A 19,962-nucleotide genomic window follows, 5' to 3' on the forward strand; every position below is an offset into this window, starting at 1 on the left:
TTCAATATAGTGATAATACATATAATTGAATATTCAATAATATTCTACAATATTGTGAATATAGTTTAAAATTATATAATATTGTACATTTGTGTTACTGGAGAAAGTATATTAATTTTTGAAACAAATTCAAATTCTGGTATAGATATAACATTGAGAAAAAATTCTACAGTCATTCGAAATGAATAATATAGCTGATTAAAGCAAGGCATGGATATTTTTATTTTTTCCTCTGTGTACTTAAGCCTTAATACTGAAAAATTGGCCGACTTGTGCAAACTGTATAAACGATTGATAACTTTCTTTATGTTGGCAGCTGCATATTTTCCTGTTTTGCTTCGAGTAAAACCCAAGACAAGAGATTTCCTTTAGGAAATATCATAAGATGACATTCTCCATTTCCCTATGGATTAAAGCAATGTCAGATTTTTATCTTAGGCACTCCAAGGTCTCTTTAACCATCAGATGACGTTCTATATTCCATTTATTCTGAGTATTTGACTCGTGCTTTTGTAATTATAACTGTCGAAGAAAACATATGTTCCTGACAAAAAAAATATTTGGTGTATATAATCTTGAAAAAAAAAAGCTTCTAAAATTTCTTTTCCGATTAATTCCTTTGAAAATATTTTAAGACCTTTTTTCTAACTCGTTCCATGCTGTTAAATATTGAATTTTGTCATTATATTTTCTGTAAATCACTACCTGTTAGATTTCTTAAATTTTATAGAATTATTTACTTTCTACAGTACTGCCCTATTTTAAAATAGTATTTAAAAATTAATTTTCAGTTAATATTTTAATTAAATTGGACTGTTATACTTTACAATTGGCGCCATTCATTAAGAAGATTAAGAAGATGAATGGTTTCAAGATTATAGTATTTGTAATAATAAACTGTAGAATATTAAAGACTAAAATTGTAAAATTTATTATAAATGTGCATTTTATATATTTATTTCCAAATTAATAAATAAATTGTTTATCAAAATCAAATATAAAGGTGTATATTTTGATTTTTTTTATTAGAGTATAATAATCTATGAATAATTTTAATATAATTACATAATGCCATATATCATTGTTATATAATATAATTTATTTTACGGTTATAAATATAATTTTAAATTTATAAATATAACACAAAATTACTCTATAATTTAATGTATTAATTGAAATATAATATAGCTTTAATTAATATAAAAATTGTAATATTATATTAAATATATATATATATATATATATATATATATATATATATATATATATATTCACTAATGTATGAAAGAATCATTGATTGTCTTTTAAGTCCTATTATTTTGCAAAATGAGTTAAAACGATGTATTCTCTGTAATATTTTATTAAACAAAGAAATAAATGATTTTTATATAAAATATCTGCAAAATAATGAAATGTTTATATTTGATATAGTATGTTGACTTCCAAAACGTGTTTAATTCATTTTACACTTAAAAACCATAATTGAACAGGAACATTATATATTTATACAACCTGTATGAGTCGAGTTTGCGATCGACTAAATGTATGCGTTGAATTTATTTTTATATAAATTTGCAAAGATGACTTGAAAGGTTTAGTGGAATTATAAATACATTACAGCTTCACAGATTTAAATTTCTAAGGGAAGATAAATGTTAACATTAAATTCCAAAGAATTTTATATTTGTATTTAACCTCACAAATTTTATTTTAGATTTGTTTTTTGAAGAATTCAATAAATATTTTGCAAAATTCCTCCTGATTTTATTTTACATTTTTTTAAACGGTGTTTCAAGAAAAAATATTGAAAATATAATTTACACACTTCGTCATTTAATATTTATTATAGAGAAATTCAAAATTAAATTTTGTAAATTATAATTTTGATATTATGCATGTTTATTTTTATAGATAAACATTCCAAAACAAACATTTGCATTTTAGATTTAATATTTGCATTGGGAATGATTACTTGAATTTTACTCAAATTCACTCATATTTTGAGAAATGTATAGACTTATAATTGCATAAATATATTTTTACTCTTCGACGTATAAAATATGTTCTTTATTATTTTTCCCGTCTTTTTTTTATGGATTTAATTGTCGAAATAAATGAAAAAATAAAGTTTAATTCACATTCCCTGTGAAGAAAGTACGAATCAAATTTGAACAAGAAAATTGAAGTCAAATGAAAGTTAAATATCAGCTTATCAATACAATAATTAGTGGCAGGACAATCCTTTTATTCCGCACAGATAAATATATAATTATCACTACTACTTAAATGCGAAATATACAAAATTAATGGGTAAATCTTATGTATTCAGATACGAAAACCGGCAATTATTTGTTTCTGAACTCATGGGAAATGTACGAAATGGAAAAAGCATTTCTTTTAACCAAGCAGTACGCTAAAATAAGGCTCGTCAGATGTAGAAAAAAAATGTCTCGTACTGTAATTATTTTCTATTCATTTTACATAAGTAAAATGAATAAATAATTAATCTTCTGCGTGTCTCTGTTCGTAGCTTTGTTTTGCTTTTGAAGAGTTTCCAATTCACTGTTTTGAATAATTTATTTTAGTATAATAATCTATTTATACTGCTTTTTTGTGGATAAAGTTGTTCACATTAAACAAAAATGTATAAATAAAAGCATTTTTAGACGTAGAAAATGCTTTTAATCCTGTTTTTCTTCCCCTATGTAAAATTGTATTTGACCACGGAAATTTTTTTTCTTCATATAATTATTTCTAATATTCATATGCAAAGCATTACGAGTTAAATTCATTTCTTATGATAAATATCGAAAGTGTAGATTCTTGTTAATTAATTTTAACATTACTAGGCAGTAATTTCTGTTCAGACGTTTGAGGAAACTAATTATATACATAGAATGATCTCATATTTACAAAGCAATTTCTTATAATTAAATTTAGAAAATCATTAAGTTTATTATAACTGACATTATTTTACTTCCATCACTAGGCTTCATCAGAATTAAAATTATTCATTAAGAAAGGTTCTATATAAAAGCATTTTTTTTTTCATTATTTGCACTTCTTTTCACTGAATGAAACATAATATTTTTTTTCAATTTCCTTAATCAAACTAACATGCCAAAGTAATTGATATTCGACCCCATAAAATCATCTTTATAAAGAAATATGAGTACAATAAAAATATCTATTTAAATAATTTTACTCGAGTTTCGATCATAGTTTTAAGTTACGTTAGTATCAAATAAATATATTTTTCAATGTATTTAATCACAATTCCTTTATGAATCCGTTAAATCAAAGAACTTAATATTATACATATGAATGTCTTTCTTAACATTATTATAACCTTTCTGGAAGTTTCACTACATCAGGAAATCACATTATAGCCGAATGTACATAATAACTTTCATTTATGAATTTCTTAAAAAAAAGCATTTACAAGAATTAGAAACACCCTGCAGCTACATCAAATATTTGAATAAGCAATTACCTGAATAAATTATCTTGCAAATTCTAGGTTCACCTATTAGTATGTGTTAGTATTAGAATTAGTTTGCATCTGCATGGGAGATGACGTGATATACTTTCCCCTGATCTATGAGAGGCTTAGAACAGAATCATTTTTGCACATTTGCCGCCACCAACTTGATGGATTGATAGCAATTCAGGTTATAAGTCATACTGCAAGCCTGTATTGATTAGAGGTTTCTTTAGTCTTACTAACCACTGAATCCTCTCGAAAGAAGAAGTTTGGTTTAGTTTAGTTATATTAACGTCCCGTTTTTAGAGCAACAATAGGACTCTTTTGAGAAGAACATCATGATTTTGAACCGCGGACAGATGACGACCCAAGCCGGAAATCCCTTCCATAAACTTCCACACCACACCAGCAGTTTGCCTCGACGTATTTAACGTGCACCAGACCCGCATACACGACGGTTCTTCTGTGGAATTGTGTCCCGCTCCTGAATTCCACCGGTTCAAAAACCGAAGCATTGCCACCATTCAACCGTGGCCCGAAAGAAGAGGTGGAATACATGAAATACGAGGATCAGAAATTAACAAGTAAGGAAGAAGGGTTACGTTTCTTTTATTTGTATAATGATGGAACAGGTGGTTAATGTCTGGATTACGGATGGCAGAACGTTACGATCAAAGTTTTAAGTTTCAAGCATGAGGCAGCTGTGATGACCCATTTTCATAATTCTCACACCCCTAACATTATTAACACTTGTACAATCATTAATTCTCCGAAAAATCTACGCTAATAAGGATATATTTCATAGTTTCTTGCGGACCGCAGATTTATTTTTCGTTTCAGCTTGTTTATTGCTCCATCACTTATGATGGATTGCACCTCTGCCTCCATGCATGATATCCTCAGAACAGAATATATCTCCAATATTTTTACCGACCGTAAAAACCGCTGTGACGATCCAGTCAGTCAGTCATATTCTATGCCTAGGTTGACAGAAGGATGACTCCGATATGGATACTACTCAAGGAATTCTCTAGGGGGAGGGACACAAGGATTACAAGGATTGGAAACTTCTGGTTAAGGATGAAGGTTTTTAGCTTCCTTGTCAGCATAATAAGGATGGAGTGGTTGGTTGCCGGCTCAATTGTCGATTATGGGACATAATGCTACTGATGTCTTCGTGAAGACCCGATTGTAATATAAGTTTTTCACGCTTTATATGCCTTTAACATAATTTACTGAGACATTGATTTCGTTTGGATGGGATATTTATTACTGATCGTAAAAATAAGAAATCAAAATGTAAAAAGTATCTTTATAGAACAAGTCATCTTGTTGTGTATTAAAAAGTATAATGAGATCTGTGATGATTGATCGATATGAACAGATTTAATTTTTCTTTATTTCGATTTTTTTTTAAAAAAGTGAGTGATTAAACAAATTTAGACTTTTATTCATCCACCATATAAATGAAGTATTTCACAACTTATTAAAATAATATTCTTTAATATTAAATTCATGAAAAATTTCATTTGACTTTAAAGTAAAGACAAGATATAAATGAGTGCAAGCAAATTAAATATATTCTGATTTATATAAACATATATTTAACATGCAATCACTGTTCTTGACAATAGATGGGGAAAATGTTCAAATGAGTACTTTTTTGTGTTTATAATGGATTTCTACGTATGCACAGTAAAGTAAAACTCACTTTCAATGCTTTGAATATATTGTGAGTTCTGAATTGCCAGCGAATTATGCAATATTTGTCTCTATGTTTTTATAAGATACATGTCAATTTCCGAAATATCAACTTTTTTTACGTTAAATGCTATTTTTTTTCTTATTTTGTAATAGAGATTTCTAATATTTGAAAGTTGATTCGCCTCAACTAGATCAAACAATTTGAAATAGAACATAATCTGAATTATTTGACTATGTTTATTTATGCACCGCATAGACTTTTCAGGAGCATAGTTAGATTTTGTTATCATTGACCACAATTAGATATCTGGTAATGAAAAAGAGAGGTGATGAAAAAATCTTAAAATATGATTTTATTTTCAGAATTTCTTTAAGTGAAAAAAAATACTTAAATTCTTGCTTGAATCAGTATGAAAAAAAAATTTGAAATGGAAACTATCTGTTAAAACCAAAATTATATTGAAAATTTGCCTAAATATGGAAGTATTTTATAAAAAAGACGTGTAAACCAAACCTTTTTAATTTAGAATTTTATCAAATGATTTATTTAAAATCTTCCAAACAATTAAAAAAAATGTTACCTAGTTCTTCAACTAAAAAATAAGCTATATTTCTATCCAGTAAAAAATTACTAAGGTTGAATTGACATATGTTATAAAATTGTTGTGATTTATTTTTCACATTAGGAAGCATTTGAACAACAGTAAAATTTCATTTAAAATATATATTAGACTTTTAATTCATGGGGCTTTCATGTGAAATTATTTTACTACAGAATTTCAGAAAGTAATATTTAACGCTGCAAATTAGCATTAGAATGTTCATTAAAGTCTAGTAAAATTCCAATATAAAATAAATGTTACTTCTTGCCGAATGGACATTGAAAAAATTTTAAGTTCCAAGGAATATTGAAACCAATATTTTCAACAAATTTCGACTTAATAATACAGATACTTACCTTTAAATATTCAATTCAAGATATATTCTTATTCCACTTGATTCTACAAAAATATTCAGAACTCAACACAGTTAAAAACTAATGCATACAATATCTTTCAAAATAAAAGCAAGAAACAATGCAATAGTCCCACCAATGTTTCAGCTCATTTTTAAAAATGACATGTTTCTAAACATCCGTATCTCAATTTATAAAGCATATTTTGGAAAGCTGCCAAAGGAAACTTGTTCAAATGTATCAATGAATATTTTATTGAAAATGATTCAGTACCTAAAACGTCAGTACTTGTTTTCGCTCCTTTCCTAAAGAATATGAAATATAGTAGTTTAAAAATGAAGCAGATATCAAATTATTTCTTCAAAATCATTGCGGATAAATAAATTAGTTCAACCGTGATGTAAAGTAAAAAAAAAAAAAAAAAAAAAAAAAAAAAACCATCATATTCGTTTGTACAATATGTACATGCATAAATGTCTATTCTATTATATAGTCCTTGCAAATAATTTAAAATATATTTCATTATATACAATATGATCGTAGCTAAATGATTTATTCAGAATACACTGTAACTGCAACTAAAATAGGATTGATTCAAATGTTTGCTGATCCATAATTTAAAATATGCCTTGAAAGGTTCCTCAAATAAAGTTCAAAAAATTTCCTTTAAGAAGGCGTATTACATCAAAATGCAAACAATCTATACATTTCGACACAAACTTGGCTTATTTGCTGTAGATTATTCAGCGATATAAATCTCATTGCTCAATATGGACGTCCGGGTTAAGAGGCAAAATACGCAGGTGACGGACAGAATGTTAAATGGCTGCTTAATAGTGAACTGACTCAAATGCTACATTGCATGGTCCTTAAAATTAGCCAAATTTGTTACCTTTATGCTATAAACGATGCTGTTTAAATGATCCTATGACCAAAAATATCAGCAAGTTCGGGATAATGGTCTAGCTAAGGAGTAGCAAATGAATAATCAGATAGTCACTCTGTCATCAGTAAAATGCTGATGAAAAAATCTGTTCATACAGATTAACTTATATGGAAGAGCACAATTCTGAATTAAAACGTTAAAAGCAAGATATTGTTGCTGCCTAAATTAGAGGTATTAATGAATTATTGGGTATGTCACCACACTTGAAGGCTATTATTGCCATTTTCATCGAAGAATGTTCAAATTGGTCCGAGGGGAAACTAGGAAAGGAACCCAAACCAGATAATAAGGCGAGTGTAGTAGAATTTTAGAGAAAGCACATTATTTGATAACTCACATTTTATAATTCTAGATATTTGCCGTTCCGTCAAGAAATAAGTCACCCCAGAATATATTCCATGGTGAAGAGTTATCACCTTCTGCTAGGGCAAGAAAAGTCGATGCAAAAGGCAAAAATAAAATCATTGTATGTAATAAGTAATAGATAATTGCTGCTGATATTACACGAACAAAAATTGAACTATTTTTTTCAGTATCTTCCAAGCTTTTTTTTAACAATGCGTTTAATTGTCGTCATACTGAACGTGTACTACTGTTGCCATGATCATTTGTCAGTGACTACTCGACAACGGCCTTCGCTACGTCTGAAACGAAGTCTATTCTGATAGATTATATTCTCTGTTATGATGAACACTTAACGACAGCTTTTTCGGATCATTATGCCACCCATATCTTATGAAGACATTTTTCTTCGGTGCAACTTCATATGCCATCAAAATTCGCTGTTGCAGCATTTCCCTGTTTTTTTTTTAATATTTTCTTGATTAGCGCACTTTCTGTAAATTAATATCCATTGTTATTGAAATAAATTATTTACTATATCATTTTCTTTACTATACATAGAACTCAAGCAAAATCCGTCTGCTTAAAGTAGTAAGAAGTTTCCTTTTTTTTCTTTTTCTCTTGCAGTATGAGGAGTATCATTCTTTGTACTGCCGTAATCCTTCAAAATATAAAAAATACTAATTTTAATTATCATAATGTTTGAAAGTATTAAAATAGCCACCATTATGTATTGAATGCTCTTTCAGGCATACTGACAAATTTTCTTCTCTTTGCGGAATCTTTTAGCACAGACTTTGAAATGTCTGTCTACAAATTTTCGAATCAATTCACATTCAAATGCATCAACAGTGCAGAGTGTTCTGAATCAAGTTTAATTACTGCCATCTTGTATTTAAATTTTGAATATAATTACCACAAATTTCGCTTAAAATTTTATGTATTGATTATAGAATATTTGTTCTATTAGCAATTAAACTATTAAACTAATCACATGTTGATTTATATTACTATTAAAAACTTAATTGATAAAAGGAAGAAACATTTTCTCATCCTTAATTTTATATGGCAATAATATATTAAATAACAACATATCTAATGTATTTAATAATAACATTTGTATTATATGTCGTAACAATAATTCATTGCACAATTATAACAGGCAAATTGAGAAATTAAAGAGTATGTGTTTGGTGAAGAATTTTATATGGTTTCATATTTAAAGATAAATATTTTTGTTTTCTTGTGTCCATTACGTTAAACCTTAAATGCGGGCATATTTTCAGATAATATGCCCACATTTAAGGGGGTTTTTTTTATATGTAATGTCTTTATTCCCTCCACCTATGTCTCACTAAGCCGTAGTTAATTTACACACTGTAAGCAAAAACCTCCTGTGATTTCAAGAGTAAGTTTTTGAACTTTTTAATTAAAATTTTAAAATTCAACTTCATTGCAACACCAATATTTTTAAATTTATAATAAAACATTAAATTCAATATACAGGATACATGATAAATTCATGCAAAATTCAACGATACATAATAAAAGAAATTATGTTGGAAAAAAAGTAGGTTTGCTCAAATATGATCTGAATGACATTGAATATTTTAGATAAGGGATACAGTTTTTCTTCCCATGCATAAAAAATAACCGAAAGTGTACGATCACATGTAATGCTAAGAATTTTATGCAAATTACGCAAAAACAAATAGTTAATAAAACATCCGAATGACATGAAATTGTGATATGACTTTAAAACGAATGATATTCAATATGGCCACAAAATATTAAGTAAGAGATGTGCGCCATTACGTCTATTACTGAAGAATTTAGCAATTCGGCATCGGTGTCATGGGCGATCGGTCAAATGGTAATTTTCAGTACCACCAAAGGAACTGGGAGTCTCCAGTGTATTAAATATTCCTATAGCCAAAAATCTGCCCGAGGTGAAATCTGCTGACACGACAGGGACATTTAAACTCACAATCCAGACTTATCATTTGGTCTTCAGTAAAAGTATCCTATAGGAGCGTCTTGACATTAAGTGCAAAGAGGAATGAGATACCATCTTGCATGGAGGTGATTACAGACAACTCATGCTTTTTTTACAGTGCAAAACTCTTGGTCACTTAACTAATATTTTGCAGTGTTTGTATAGCTTTTCTAGGCAGATACATGACAACGCTCTTTATAAACAAAGGTCCAGTATGGAGGATACAGTAAAACCGTATAAAACAGTCAAGTGGGTAAAATGCCATGTCTCGGTTAGGTATTTTCAAGGGTTTGATGTCACCTAGATGCGATTATTTTGTATAACGAAACCATCGTGCTGTGAATAGTAGGCCACATGACGTTCAACGATAATTATGGATCTCCTTCTGTTTGTGCCAGAATCCATGTAGTAAAGTTTAGTCATCCATCTGTATCTTCCAGGTATAACTGGTGAGGATTGTATGCATTTTATATGGATATGTATTCAAAGTTCCTGCAAAAACTTGAAATGGACGATTCCGGAATCCTCGTTATTCTCTCAGCCATGCGAACATAACTATCTCTCGTTGATTACTCGATTGATAATATTCTATTAGGAAATTTTACAACATGGTTGCCATATGCGTCCATTTCAAGGACGATCTTCAAAATTCCTCAGTACTAATTTTTTCAATATCCAATTCAATAAATTAGGGATTTGCTCCTTCTGTCCATTATGAGTAGTAAACTTTAGAAATGCAATTGTTATGAATTGTTTAACTGCCAATAATTAATATGATGACGAAGATATTTGATTGTCAGGATTAAAAAAAATAGATCCATTTCCCGCCAAATATTTTATTTGAAGCTTGATTTACATAAAACGCATTGGTATAACATGTGAGTGCCCTCTTTCGGCTACTTTTGGAATTATTTTTATATGTGAGAAAAAAATCCAAAACTTCTATGATTATATCAGTAAAGGCAGAAATTTTTTTTCCTAGCATTACTTCTTTTATTCTGATTTTTTTAAAGTTTACACGAATTTACAACGCTCGCTGCATAATTAGTTGCTCATTTCACTTCTTATTACTACCCATAAGTCTCATTTGTGTTTTTATGATAATGAATTATTTTGTTTGAAGTATTTATTATTTTTGCGCACTTTAGATTAGTTATGTGGTTTTATTTTTGCTTTTAATTCTCATCATCATTTTGATTAACAGGTCCAAAGTAGCATATTATGAGTTAATTACATGTACAACGTTACTATTAAGTTTTTCACAGTATAATTAAGATAAAATCTAACCATCTTATGATTAATGACCACACATTTGCGAGAAATTCTGAATATGTACAAAGTATATAATTCATGTTATTTTCCGGAGAAAGACATTAATATTCTTCCTTCTAAATTTTAAAAGCGATTGAGGTTTTAGAACTTTATTTTTTCCAATTAAACTCATGAATGCATTACTTTAATTTTAATTCAGATGCTGTTATTAGTTAAAATCAATCTATTTTTTTTACCTAGTTATTTCTTTTCGGTTTTCTTTCATTCGCAAAGTCCTTTCTTTCTTTAATTATCATTTGTTTTTGTTTTTTCTTCTCACTTTATTTTCTTTTTTAAAATTTTTTGTTTATAAATTTCACACATAAAAAAACAAAAGATTTCAAAATACAATACGCTTAAATATTGATGAATTTTACATTTTAGAAGGCATTTCGTAAAAATAAGTTGAATTATTTTGTTTACTGGGAATTTATCCACTCGTGCACTTTCGAAAGATAACTGAAAAAGTATAACAAACGATTTTTTTCTAGTCGGTTCGGCAACAAAATTTTTAAATGATATTTTGCTCCAAAACCGTTTAAAGAAGAGATATTATTATTATTTATGCTCAGTTTTCGTATTTCATTTTATAGTAATGAAGCTAAAAACATATCTTATATGCATAGAATCAGTAATTTATTCAGTAAACTATGATTTATTTGTACTTTACAATATTCAACTTAAACTTTGGCATTGATTTTCTTGCGTAATTTCATTTACACTCATTTGAAAGATTTATAGTTTTTTTTCGGTTTATTGTAAAGTAATTACAAATTATTTAAATATGTTTTAAATAATTTTAAATATGTTTGTGCTTGTAAAAAAGCGTAAAACTATCAATATAATTTTATTGAGTCGAATATATTTTTAATTATCAAAAATGTACAATTATTTTAAATGTATGATGATTCATTCGAAGTCATTAACGAGAAAGCTAGACAACTAAAAAATGATAATGACAAAAATTTTTCGAAATTATTATAATTTTTACACTCAGATAATTTTATTGCAGATCAAAATGAGAACAATTGGTTTTAAATAACGTAGATATGCAGTCACATTTGGTCTTCTCCTGTAAGTAGTCTCCCTAAGTGAAAACAGACTGAGAAATAAAATTGAATACCCTCCGGTCCATTTTGTTATAACTTTAGGAAAATCTTTACAGCTTGAATAATAGCATTATCTTAATAATCGAAAATCTAACTCCAAGTGAACTAATTGTTTCTGATTTCATAAACGATTTGGTTAAGCATAAGAATCCTTCAACATTTGGCCAAAAAAAATCTTGACAATGCAATGTTTTATAACAAATTAGCATTAATGTGATTACAGTTAACTTTCTATTTTAACAACAAAAAAATGAGTCTGATAGAAAATTTTCCTCTAGGATTTATTGGGCATTTAAAAGGATTATGAGATTGCAGAAACAATCACTAGTTATGCAATCTGCGGCAAATTCAATCTTTCATGCTATTATTAAAAATTAAATGAATATATTATGGTTGTTCGGCTTTTTGTTTAGAATCTTAACCATTTTCAAATTGATTGTTGTAATAAAAGATGAACCAGTTCCTATTATTTTTTTAATAATTCCTTAAACAAATTTTATAAAAATAAATTGCATACCAGTTAACATATTTAAAAAAAAAGAACTTGAATACGGCATTTACTTACATTAATGTATACACGTAACAACCATTACTCTCATTAATATAAAATGGTTATTAATTGCTATTTTGAACGACAGTGAAAAAAGTGGTATGAATAAATTCGAAATCTCTTATTTATTCGCATTTAAAGTATATTTGAATGTTATAGTAATCTGAAATTAAGTTAAGACCAAAGTTAATACTTCTCTGGCGTAGCTATTAAATCCTTCTTAATTGGCGCAAAAGGCGTCCTTTTTATACAATTTTTATAATTATATATCTAAATATATTTATATTTATTTCCTATTCATTTCCTATTTCCATATAGTATAGTAGCTGCCCCTTGATATGATCATTTCAGGACTTCAGCATTTTGATAACATTAACTGACTAATAACAATAACCGAATTGGATAAAATTATTTATATTTTAATCACATCAAAAGCTTTATTTTTGTCAGGACCATCCATATTTCAAAATTATTTCAAAAATAATAAAAAAAATATTTCAAAAATAATAAAAATGATTAAAAATTCTTTAATTATTACTTACCGCCAATTATTTTTTTAATGTTCATTATATATTGTTTGCATTAATATATTTTAAAATTTGTTGAACGATGCAGTACGCCAGGTTTCAGTTTACAAAATGCTTGACTCCCATCGGGGGCACCTCACATAGGGGGATACGAAACATCTGGCATGGGGATTACTTCTCGAATTCAGGTAGGCACAGAACTTGTAATGGGTTGGTTACCTCCTATCAATGACGGCACGTGCTTCCTATCTAATTAGTTGGCAGTGGCCAGTAATAGTCTCAATCTTAGTTCCCACTAATGCTGCCGTGGTGGTCTGGTCAGTCACATTTAATCCGTATGCCTTCATGACAGGTCGGAGAAGCCACGTTTGTGATTACCAAATGCCTGACTCACTTCGCCGTTTGATGAAGAGTTTTGTTCAGCATATTCGTCCACTTTGGAATCATCAACGTTTATTCTATGGTAATGACCACAAAAAGTTTACATTTTTCGAAGCAAGAAGCGGTGTATTTAATACTGAAATTTATTCGTTTTTTTATATGTGCATTTAGCTTTCATAATTCAATCTACTGCAACAATGATTCATGGCTATTCAACAGATTTAAAACCAATTCCGGCAGAACACCTGCTCATTTAAACCGATTCAAAGTTGTCTAGCTCAGACAAAAGAATATGAACCATATCCCATAAGAAGAAAACTCTCATATGTTTATTTACAAGATGGCCAAGATATTTTATTAACATCAGTCATTAACGCGGGTTGAAAATGAAAGATCGAGGAATTCTGTGCTTCAAATTTCATAATATTAAATAAGAATGTGGTGATCACATTACACAAATATTTTTTCTAAACATGTGAGTACGTCTGTTAGGGACCAGAGGATTGTGATAATATAACGCTAATGGTGACATCCTTCGCTATTATATTTAACAGCGTTTATTGTATTAATTACATTAATTTAGTTTTTTAACCACAGTTTTAAAAGAAAAAAATCATCTAAAGAATTAAGTCCATTTACACTAATCCATGAAATAATTAAAATAATACGTACCATATGATATATAAAGTATAAAAGAAAAAGAAGAGAGAATGACAAATAGGGAATGACTATCTGAGAATTCAGAATTAGTGTTTCAGGACAGAAAGGTGAAAATCTGCTAATGGCTTTCTAGTAAAAATGAAGTTATAGTTATGAAAAAGAAAATGGTGAGGGAATCATTGCCAAAAGATTTTAAGAAGAAACGAAAAACATTCTCAAGCAATTTGATTGATCATCAACGCTCAAAAAAGTACGTGAATATATTTTTATCAAAATAATCTTATAATATCAGAAATAAATAGATTAAAAACACAAATTTGATTATTTTATTTAATTTTAACATAATTTATAATAATGTTTTTTTAGTAATATTTACAATTATTAACTCATAGACTTTCAAAAGTATTAAATAACAAATCCATGCAATATTATTTCTATATTCAATCTAGTTCTAATCTAATAGTGAATTTTTATCATTTGAGTGATATTTTAAAAATACTTATCAACATATTTTTTTTCTGCTTTTGACTGAAAATATTGTGTAGAAAATAAACAACGTACTCATGCAGCAAAATATATATAGGGAATAGGAAATAAATATAAAAATATATAGTATTTGATATGCGTCAAAATCATTTTTCTTTCTTTCACCATACTTTTCTTTTCACTTCGATTTGTAAATAATAAACTCGCCATCTTCCTAGAAGTCTCGAGAGACTTAAGATCAAATCTTTTGAAGTGAGATGTTTTGGGGACAAATATTTACTTGAAGGGAAGACAAGTGCTTGGAATTTAAAATTTCTCAGAAAACGAATGGAATTGTGAAATGTTATTTATTTCACTAAAAAAAGTTTTTTTTTCCCGAAGTTTTAGAAACAGAGTTAGAAAATATCTTCAAATTATTTGAATTTGAATGTTTTGAAATAACAGCATAGTTATCAATATGTGATAAATTTTTCTTTTTTTGTTTTAAAATGAAAAATAAATTATAAGAACTTTTTGTAATAGAAAATAATATAAAAAGAAAAACCTTATGTAATAATGTTAATTCTGGTAATTTGCCTGAAATATATATATATATCCTTTTGGAAAATGCCATGCATAAAAATTTAGCTAAATGAAAAAAAAATCAAACAGTCTATTATTTCTTTTATTATATTTTGCAAAAAATTTAATTTCCATGCAAATAATATGCTATCCCGATGATAAATGATATATTTGACTTGTAGCATTTCCCCTGTGTTTATGCAAATATTATTTTAATAATATTTGACTTCCTCTTTATATATTTAGATTAAATATAATTTTAGAATTTTCTATTAAAAAAGTGGATTCAGAAAAACAAAATTTTTAGATTATTTTTCTCAGTTAAAAAAGTTAAAATGAAAAGAAAAAAAAACCTTTCCAAATTTTATCCCCTTAAGAATGTTTTATTCCTGAATTTCCTCTTTTAATAGTAGATTGTGTCTTTGCTGTTTAATAATAGGTAGTAGGTAAGTAACAGCAAGTAGCAAAATTATTCGAATTATCTTTGTTAGAATACTTATCTATTGTCTTTCAAAATGTGTTCAAGTGCTGATGTTTTGCGTTACTGAAATAATATTGTTGGGATTCCTGATTGTTGATTCACCATTTCATAAAATATCATTTATGTATGTAAAAATTGGGCAAATTTTAATTTGTCATCATGGCTGAAACTTCCTTACATTAATAATGAGAGAAAATTCATAAAAAGATGTGTAGGCTCCTATGCAAGCCACATCGCCTGACTACAGTTCAACATTAAGATATTAGTTTCCTTATCATAAAGTGGTAAGATGTCAAAGTATTAGTCAGTTTTTAAAATTTGTTTTAAAAAAACTAAGTGAATCAACCCTTTTTTACTTTCTAGTATACGATATTTAGAGAAATCATTGTAATTATCAAAAAATCCGAACTCCAGATTTTAACGAAAACCCACATTTTTCGAAATTCCATAAACACATTTTTAGAATCTTGTCTATCTACTTGTGACAAAATTTGTTTGGAATATTGTTCTATCTACACGTAACAAAGATAACTCAAAAAATGCTTTCAGATATGCTGATGAAATTTGCCATAAAATGGCATTTGGCAAATAAATGAAATGTATAGATTTCTATCCAAATTTGGACGAAATCTATTCAAAAGAATGTCCAGCTGTCCGTATATATTTTAACACGATATCTACCAAACTAAAAGAGATCGATGATTAAAATTTGATAACAATAACATCTATAGTGTAGGTACATTTTGAATTTGGAATCAAATCTATCAAAAGGCAGACTGTCTACTAGTCGGTAATTTCACAAGCATGTGAATAAATGCTGTCTACGTATGCTTCAAAAAATGCAATGATTTAACTATATGAAATTTGGTATATCGTGTTGTGAATATGATTGTAGTTTGATATCAAATTTTAGATTCAATCGGTTGAAAGCAACGCATTTAAAACAAACATTTGACCTTCCTGTACCTAATGCTAATTGCCAGGGATTAGTCTCCAAAAGAAACCGCCCAAAATCACAAGACAGATTCCGTAAAAATGCTGTATTAATAGCGAAGATCAATATTTCTTAACTATTGTTCCTGAATGCCATACAAGGTATTAGCACCTTTAAGATCCAGATTTTTTGCCTCCAAGGTCCAAACTTTTATGCGGAAGGAATAGGATAATATCCGTATTAAAATGTATGCAAGAAAGTTTTGGGAAGACCATTACATATGCTTTATTTCGCTTGTTTTTATTCCCCGCCAAGATTATTTTTTACTATCAAACTTAAATATCTTTACATTTTATATTACCATGGATTGTTATTTCTCATGTTATTCTTTGTCTTGCTTTTTTTACTTATTTGTGCTTTATTTATCCCTTCACTTGGAACGTCAAAAATCAGATGATCATCAGCTTTTTAGAGCATTTCCAAAGCTATTGATGATTAATCATCGTCCTGTTCTTCAGTCAGTAGGATCTAAACTATCAGGTTGGCAGCATTCCTAAGAATTTGGTCTTAAATCATTTTTTTATTCCATTTTCGTTAAGATAGAAGACCACTCTTCACTTCGGCTATGCCAAAACTCACATTCTTCGCCAATATTCTACCTACTGATTTCCCATACGTGCATTTATCAACTCTGCTAAAAATTTAGTCTGATGAGCCTTAAAAGTACAAAGAAATACTAGGAAGTACAGCTTGCTGTGAGGAATACGCATTCCTATAGTCAGGTTATGAGATATACAATATCGCTAAGAGATATGTAATTACTGCCAAAAATATTTGGACTTAAAAAATAATATAGATGTTCACGATTCTCTATATTAAATACATATTTTGACTTGGTTGAGATATTTTTCTTGTTGGTCAAAGTTGAGTATATTTTAAACTGAATTCCTACATTTTAATTTTCAGATAATAATTTTGTTCATTAATATATTAAAATATTTCACATGGCTATTTGGAAGCTTAAAGGGTAAAAGATATTTAGCAAGAATACTTACCGTAACTATTTAAAATTCTTAATTTCATTTTTATTATTTTATTTTGTAATTTGAATTTAATTTTTTGAATATTTTCGACAAATTGATTGACAATATGAAATTGCGTAAGAATTATTTCCAATAATTATTTCAAATTTCAGATTTTTTTTTCTTTATTCTAAAAAGATTATAACATATGTTGAATATTAGAAATAAATATCATAATTTATACTAAAGCATAATCGTTTTTTCGATAATTTTACAGTTCTGACGATTTACACGGAGTGCATAATTAGAGCAATTGAAATTGCTTTCTGTTGTGAGCCTTTTTATTTTCGCTATTAATTCCGAAGCATATTTTGAATTTGTTATATTTTAATCTATGAAACTATATAATATTTATGTGCCTCTTTAGTAGAAAAACAATTAAACTCTACAACTATAATATCTCTCCTTGTATGATGAAATTAGAACAGATTACCATATGTGCAAAAGTGCTGAGAATTTTCACATCAGAAAACAGACTGTAATGATAAAATGAACCTTAATGTAATTGCCTGCAAAAAATACATTGTAATAGTTCCTGTTACTCATACAACGATATCATTTAACGCACCTCATTATGAATATTATAACAATGTAAGCGGAACTCAGTGCAGTAGTTTGCTGGATTGCCGCAGATTTAGCTCCATAATTTTTGACTGCTACATAGTTTCTCTCAGAGTTATCTGATACTAAATGTAATGTTCATAACATAATTCGAAAAATATGATCTTAATAGAATTAAACGTCATGATGATTATGTATATACATGAAAATTACGTCTGTGTATATATATATATATATATATATATAATTGCAGAATTTTGGAGTGGTATATAAATATATATGTATATATTAAATTAAGTTCTAAATCTCTAAATAAAACGCATGGATCGAATTCAATCAAACTTTACACTTATTACTAAAAACAAAAGAAATAATCTGATAAATTTCCAATGTTTATAATTTAAATAAATGCTTAATTAGGCAAAAATAATATTTATCCGCTTTTCCGCGGTTGAAATAGTTCTTAATATTAAAATAATATTAATATTTTACATAATTCTGATATTCAAAATTCTTCACTCTCAATGACAGCAGTTTCAATTGTGGAATTTTTTCTTCGATTTTTATTCTTTTTTCAAAATATTATGAATAACCCGTTACATACATAAATTTAAAGACAATGAAAATAACAGATACACCGTCGTAAGGAAATACATTGATGCAATCTACCATTATTTTCTGATATTTCTATTTTATTTATTTGAATATTTTTGAAACAACTTAACACGATTCTTGAAGAATCCTAAACGAGAAGTTTTATAGGTGATTAACAATTTACATCAAGATCAATCATTGTTTTGATTTCTTTTAGTATCTTTTTTTATTAGGAATTTAATTATTTAATTCATTGTAAAAAAACATTCAATCCTTTCTTATGCTTAATACTTATGAATTGAATTTCAAATAGAAAATATTGGAGCAAGTTCATGAGCAGTACAAAATAAAGAATGACTTAGTTCATATGAATTAAACTTCGCCACCTTATAAATATGCACAACATTAAAAATCCTTGCTGTATAGTTATTTCTGACATTTTCTGTATCTTATATAAAGTTCGTGTATTTTGACTGATTTATTGTAATTTTCAAAGTCTGTAAAGCAAGATCTCATTGATTAATAGGGTATATGTTTGGTTAATCAATGTTACGCTATTGATTTTCTTCTTTAGTATGATTTTTTTATTATTTTTTATATCTTATTCTTATTAATTATGTCGGAAAAAAACTCAGTCTTGAAATTTTTCCAACCTGGACAAAAAGAATCCCGTCATCTTGTTTGAATTGCTTCTTATTGTTTTCTATTCGGGATTTATTACATTTTTGTACAATTTTTCTGATCAATATGATCCATAAACTATTTCAATCCAGATTGCAAGTCGCATATATCTGCAGATAAAACTTATAACAAACTCTCCTTTAGAAGTTATGATAATTCCAAAGGAAACACAGAAGGAAAAACAAAATCATTTTTAAAAAATAAATGCAAAAAACTTGCGTTTCAGAAAAAAAAGCCTTTATTAAGAAACTGAAATTTGTTTCCTGACAGTGGTGACATAAACTGAAATTTTTAAGATATAATGTAGTTCTAGCATGCTGTGGTATTTATTTTGTTCCTTTTATTAATATGATGAATTTAACATTTAATGTTGCAAAAGCTATATGAATTGGAGCAAGGGCTGCTCAAATTAGGAAGAATTTGCGTTCAATTTTTAATTTTAAACAATCATCAATTTCAAGTCACAGTTTCGAGTCACAGCAAGTTATGGTATATACAGTTTTTAAGACAAAAAATCAATTCAGAAAACATATTTAATAATGCTTAATTAATTAGTGCACCATTTTACATCCGATGAGAATACAAATATATTCATCTTTTATCAGGATTGCCATCTT

At 27.8% G+C, this 19,962-nt stretch overlaps 1 protein-coding gene across 1 annotated transcript in view; it reads left to right on the forward strand.

Annotated features, from left to right (window-relative positions):
* The window catches only part of LOC129984547 (nephrin-like), a 149,755-nt gene that overhangs the window by 95,860 nt on the left and 33,933 nt on the right, over positions 1 to 19,962 (forward strand). The gene's annotated exons all lie outside the window — the stretch shown is intronic.

The sequence above is a fragment of the Argiope bruennichi genome, chromosome 9 (assembly GCF_947563725.1).
Source record: "Argiope bruennichi chromosome 9, qqArgBrue1.1, whole genome shotgun sequence".
In the NCBI taxonomy this organism is placed as follows: domain Eukaryota; kingdom Metazoa; phylum Arthropoda; class Arachnida; order Araneae; family Araneidae; genus Argiope; species Argiope bruennichi.